This window comes from Chrysochloris asiatica, unplaced genomic scaffold (genome assembly GCF_000296735.1).
Source record: "Chrysochloris asiatica unplaced genomic scaffold, ChrAsi1.0 scaffold00208, whole genome shotgun sequence".
Classification (NCBI taxonomy): domain Eukaryota; kingdom Metazoa; phylum Chordata; class Mammalia; order Afrosoricida; family Chrysochloridae; genus Chrysochloris; species Chrysochloris asiatica.
In genome coordinates this window covers 4,470,396-4,476,974 of record NW_006408726.1, presented here as the reverse complement: position 1 = coordinate 4,476,974, position 6,579 = coordinate 4,470,396, and positions in this window count along the sequence as shown.

The following is a 6,579-nucleotide window of genomic DNA, read 5'->3' as shown; positions in this document are numbered from 1 at the left end:
TGAGTGGGATATGCTAAAAACTAAAACTTATGTCTATCAAAAGACTTCACCAGAAGAGTAAAAGGAACCCACAGAATGGGAAAAAAAAAAAAAAAAAAAATTTTTTTTTGTAATGACACATCAGACAAGGGACTTATTTCTAAAATATATTGGAAACTGCAACACATCTATAAGAAAAAGGCCAATAACCCAATAACAAAATGGGCACAGGACATGAACAGACACTTCACCAAGGAGGAATTCAGGAAGCCAACAAACATATGAAGAAATATTCATGATCACTAGCTATTAGAGATGCAAATCAAAACAACATTGAGATATCATCTCACACCAGCAATAATGGCAAAGATCAAAAAAGTAGAGGACAATAAATGCTGGTGAGCATATGGAGAGACTGGGACACTCCTGCACTGCTGGTGTGATTGCAAAATGTCCAATATCTTTGGAAATCAATATGACAGTTTCTCAGAAGGCTGGAAATAGAAATACCTTATGATCCAGCAATTCCTCTACATGGTATTTACCCACAAAAAATACGAGCCATAACACGAGTAGATATATGCACACCAATGTTAGTAGGAGCACTATTTTCAATAGCAGCACTATTTACAATAGCAAAAAATGGAGACTCCCAAAATGCCCACCAACTGAAGAATGGACAAACTGTGCTACATACACAAAATGGAATATTATGCTACTTTGAAGAATAACAAGGAAGCTTCAAGCCAATGCATAACATGGATGAACCTTGAGGACATTATGTTGAGTGAAATTGTTGTTGTTGTTGTTATGTGCCATCGAGTCGGTTCCGACCCATAGCGACCCTGTATAGGGTTTCCGAGGGTGTAAATCTTTACGGGAGTAGAAAGCCTCATCTTTCTCCTGCGGTGCAGCTGGTAGTTTCGAACCGCTGACCTTAAGGTTCGCAGCCGGATTCGTAACCACTACGCTACCAGAGCGAAATTAGTCAGTCACAAAATGAGTAATACTGCATAGGACCACTACTGTAAAAGACTAAGAAAAAGAACCCATAGTAAAGAGGGGGGAATTCTTTGCTGGTTGCTGTGATGGGGGAGTTGGGGAGAGGGGAGGGAGGGGAAGGTGGAGAATGGGCAGGGAATAGACATAGGATAGTTTGGTTCTGGAGAGAGGAGCAATATACAAGTAAGAGGGAGAGGAATGGAAGAACAAAGAGGATGGGAGAATAATTAGGCAGGTTTGCATGGGCTAAGTGGGACAGAGGTAAAGAGTGATGTCTGCACAACCTTGGGATAATAGGACTTTGGGATACAGGGATTGAGACGTGGTTGAAATGAGGAAAAGTGGGGAAATAATGCTAAGATGCTTGCCTGTCTTTTGAATCTTGGTTTCCCTTGCATACCATTGTAAAATATACACTGGAGGGGGTGAGAAAAAATAGCCAGAAATATCACCATAGAAACCTTGTAAGTCCATCTTCTGCCTATAACTGATTGGAAGACCTAAAATGGGGCTACAATGTGCCCATTGAAGCAGGCTTCCTGCAGAGCCTCTGCATTACATAAGACTATAGGTGGAATCCTGAACAGCATCCAGAATCTTCAGAGGTGGGAAATTTTCACTTGAAAGGATGGGCAGACCATCCTGGAGCATGTAGAAGAACAGATGATACTTCTTGAAAGAAAGACCTACAGGAAAAATACAAAACAATAATGGCAGTCTGACTGGTTACTACAAGAACAAGCAAGTTGCTTGCCCAGGAGACATCAAGGCAAGTGGTTGGGTCCCCTTAGAGCAAACCCCCTTCCAAGACTAATACTCATAGGAATACGGGCTCTGATTGGTGGTCACATTCCTTACTAATAAGGGGAAGTGAGGGAAAAACAGCAATGAAGCTGTGAGCTAAGCCCTACAATGTTCAATAGACTCCTGTGAACTAGGGTGGAGACGTGGTTGGCCAGCAGTGTGGCAAGACCTGGGGACTCTTCTTCCCAGAGTCAGTGACATAGCCACAGAGGACTAGAGTGGAGAGTGAAACATCCAGCTGATAAGAAGAGAGGACATATGCACAAGAACACCCATAGTTGCACATAATGCCCACTTGACCTGGCTTCAATGACTGGATGATCAGAGCTCAATTAGAAAAAGAAAGAAGAGGGAAAAAAAAGAGTAATCTGATAGGATTTGAAGAACTTTACCTACACCTATGGATGCTGTAGCTGAAAAGAGGGATCATTCCCACCCCTTCCATACACAGAGTAGACAGGGATGAGCAACTTAGACATTGGCTACACAAAGTCGGGGGAGTGGTGGGGAGGGGGCTACAAAGGCAAAAAGTGACTGGCTTACAAACTTTCAAGAGGGAACCTAGATACAGAAGGCATGGAGATAGGTAGAATCTCCACTGAGTAGTATCTAATCTGTCTAGGTTGGGCTGATGAAAGGAAATGGGGTATAGTTCTCTTGTGATACAATAGAGAATAATTATTATCAGGACTGATTGTGAGGGTTGGAAATGTAAAAGTAGACTTTTTGTAGCAAGCAGGGGAGTGATTAACTTTGCAGTCTAGGAATGGACGTCCCTGGGACCATGAAGGGAGAAGAGCGGAGAACAGGACCCTACCCAGAGAAGCACTGACACCAGAGATGGAGGCAGAGACAATGACGTGGTGAGATGGAGCAGCTGGAGACTTTAGACTCAGAAAGGGAGAGGGGCTGTGTGCTGAGGACCGGGTGGCAGGTTTGCAAGGTGTACACTTTGGTTGGTTGATGATGCATGGAGAGATGAAACAATATACGATAGGATGAATGTAAAACTAATGTTCTCCCATGTAAACTATCACATAATTTGCAATAAAACATTAAAAAAAAAAAAAGAAACCTCACCAAGTCATATCATAATCAAATTTTCCAAAATCAAAGACAAGAAAATAATCCTTAGAGCAGCTTGAAAAAATAAAATGTCACCTACAAAGAAGAACCACCAATAAGTCTAAGCTCTGATTTATCATCAGTCCATGCAAGTAAGAAGGCCATAGGATGACAAATACTAAACTCTGAAAGAAGTAAATAGCCAACCAAGAATCATATACCCACCAAAGCTATCCCTCAAATAAGATGATGAAACTAGGACATTTTCTGACAAACATAAATTAAAGCATTTTAATGACCATACCAGCTTTACAAAACATACTAAAGGATGTTCTTTGGACTGAGAACCAACAACAGCAGACAACAACTTGAGATTGCCATGCATGTCAACTCCTCCCAGATCTCAATCCAGTTATTGTTGTTGTTATGTGCCATGGAGTTGGTTCCAACTCATAGTGACCCTGCACAAGGTTTCTGAGGCTGTTAATTTTTACGGGAGCAGAAAGCCTCATCTTTCTCCCATGGAGCAGCTGGTAGTTTCAAACTGCTGACCTTGCAATTCACAGCCCGATTCGTAACCACTACACTACCAGATATAGAAATATTTAAAGTAAAACAAACCTACAAGATTGAAAATAGGGAATCAGTGATACCAATATATAGTGAAGTTAACTACAAAGAAAAAAGGGAACCTAGATACAGAAGTATAGTATAGATACAGAACTTCTAAATGCCAAGGAAGTAACGTAGATTTCAAGAGAAAACAGACTGTTTTAAGCTAGGAAAAATAATAAATTACAGGGTAACCTCAAAGAAAAATAATATACCTACACATCAAAATTTTTTAAAAAAGGAAAATCAGAAAGATTTGGTAAACATTAACACAACAGAAATGAAAATGAAAAATAAAGCCACAAACAAAATGAACACAGCACAGAAACTTATATGGAAAAAAGAATCCAGCAGCACCACCAAAAAACACACAAAAAGATGACATCATCTCATGCTTATTGATAATTACACTGAATGTAAATAGATTAAATGTACCAGTCAAGAGACATAAAGAGCAGAATGGATAAGAAAATAGGGTCCTTCAAGAAAATAGGTATCTAAAAGAGAAGTACCAAAAAATGGAGACAGCCTAAATTCCTGTCAACTGAAAAATGGTTAAACAAACTTTGGTACATACACACAAACTTTGAAGAATGATGATGACTCTGTGAAACATCTCTCAACATGATTGAACCTGGAGGACATTATACTGAGTAAAATTAGTCAGACACAAAAGGACAAACATTGTATGAGAACAATATTGAAAAAAGTTGTTTTTTTATTTAAGATAACTTTTTTTGATAAAAGAAAAAATCATCTATTTTATTACACATGGGGTTCAGGGGAAGGAAAATTACCCATGGGCTAAAGGGCCATGAGTTAGAACTGACTCAACAGCACTTAATAAGAACAACATGATACATGGAGGAGATTGTATTTTATTGTGAATTATGTGATAGTTTACATGGGAGAACATTAGTTTTACATTCATCCTATTGTATATTATTTCATTGGCGTGGTTACAATCCCCTGCATGCATCATGTTGTTCTTGTTAAGTGCTGTTGAGTCAGTTCCAACTCATAGGTGACAAGGCAGGTAATATTGCAACAAGAGGGAGATTAGCAAAGAAAGGATGAAGGTAATGGGAAACACAGGGAAGATTACAATAGATACAATGAATAGAAGTAATGGGTGAATAGAGGTAGTCGGTACATGGAGGGGATTTCAACCATGTAATGAAGTAAAGTATATGATTTGTTGAATGTAAAACTGATGATCTGCTCTGTAAACCTCCACTGAATTCTCAATAAAAAGTTAAAAAAAAAAGTGACATATTCCCTTGTCGATGTTGTTGTTTTTAAGTGTCATTGAGTCTGTTCTGACTTACAGCAACCCTGTATAGAGTTTCCAAGGAGCAGCTGGTGAGCTTGAACTGCCAACTTTGTGGTTCAATCCAATCTTGCAGTCCAGCACATTAACAGGCAACGCCACACCAGGACTGTTTAGAAGGATTGTTCTGAGAGTAATAACTAATATCTATATGACACCTAGTACAGTGTAACTGCTAAGCAGTAGCCAAGCTTAAGGATATCACACATATATATCATAGAACACTATTCTAGAAATATCCAGTCCTGCTGGTACATTCAGAATGCCATTTAAATGCAGACACCAGAATAAAAATTTCAAGGCCCCTCAGATCCTCTCCACACAGGGAATGTCAGAATAGTTAGAGTAATCCAAAATATGAATGCAAGCAGTAATGTATCATTATCCAAATACCAGATGTGTATCAGATGGATTTTACAATTGCTTTGCCTTGTCCCTTGCCTCCTAGGTTATGAACGGAAGTCTTTGGTGGGGGGGAAAGTTGCTGCTCACTAAGCTCTGTGTATCACTTTTGGGGAGCAGGAGGCTCAATTAGCATGCACAGTCACATCAGCTGGCACCTCCGGCAATGAACTTTTATCCACTTCCTCATTTCACAAGTTTAATTAGCTAAAACCGAGCTAGTGGTCTGGGATGGATGGAAATGCTTTTAGAATAAAAATATCAGTCTCTATGAAAGATTTTACAAAAAGTCAAGAAATGGAGGAAACTAACAAAGCAAAACCCTAAGGGAAAAGTCTACTATGTTCTTCTCTCTCTTTGTCTTAAAAAAAAAACAAGCAAACAAAAAACTAGGCTTGGGTCAAGAGGAAAATTTCCCAAGTGAGGGAGTTTACCAGGTAGTTTATAAATTAGGTTCTCGATAAAAAAAAAAAAAAAAAAAGAAATCATTTCAAATATGAGGCCTAAAGGAGGTTTTGATCACAATGGTATTTTATTAATGGGGAGGGTCAAGGGTTGTTGTTTGTTGTTAGGTGTCATCAGTCAATTCTGACTTTTCTATAACAGTGGCCTTTGCGTAACAGAATGAAACACTACCCTGTAATGAGCCATCCAAACAATTTGTTGTTAAGCTTGTGCCCACTGCTCCCACCACTCTGTCAATCTATTTCATTTTGCTGACCTTCCACTTTACCTCACACGATGTCCTTCTCCAGAGACTGGTCCCTCCTGATAATATTTCCAAAGTATGAGAGACAAAGTCTGGGCAACATGCCTTCTTAGGAGTATTCTGGCTGTAGTTTTTCCAACACAGGTTTGTTTATTCTGTTGGTATTCTATGGTATTGTTAATATTCTCCTCCAACCCCATAACTCAAATGCATCAATTATTTTAAGGAAGTCCTTATTCACTTTCCAACTTTCACATGCATATGAAGCTATTGAAAACATCATAGCTTGGGTCAGGCACACCTTAGTCTTCAAAGTGACATCTTTGCTTTGAACACTTTAAAGAGACCTTGTGCAACAGATTTGCTTAACACAATATTTCATTTGATATCTTGACTACTGATTCTGTTAATGTTGATAGTGGACCCAAGGAAAATGAAGTCATTCTTTCCTCCATTTATATTTTTATTGTTGCTAGGTGCCATCGAGTCAGTACCGACTCATAGCAACCCTATGCACAGCAGAACTAAACACTTCCCGATCCTGGGCCAAACTCACTATTGTTGCCACACTTGAGTCCATTGATACTGCCACTTGGCCAATCCATCTCGTTGGGGTCTTCCTCTTTTTCTCTGACCCACCACCTTACCAAACATGATATTCTTCTCCAGTGACTGG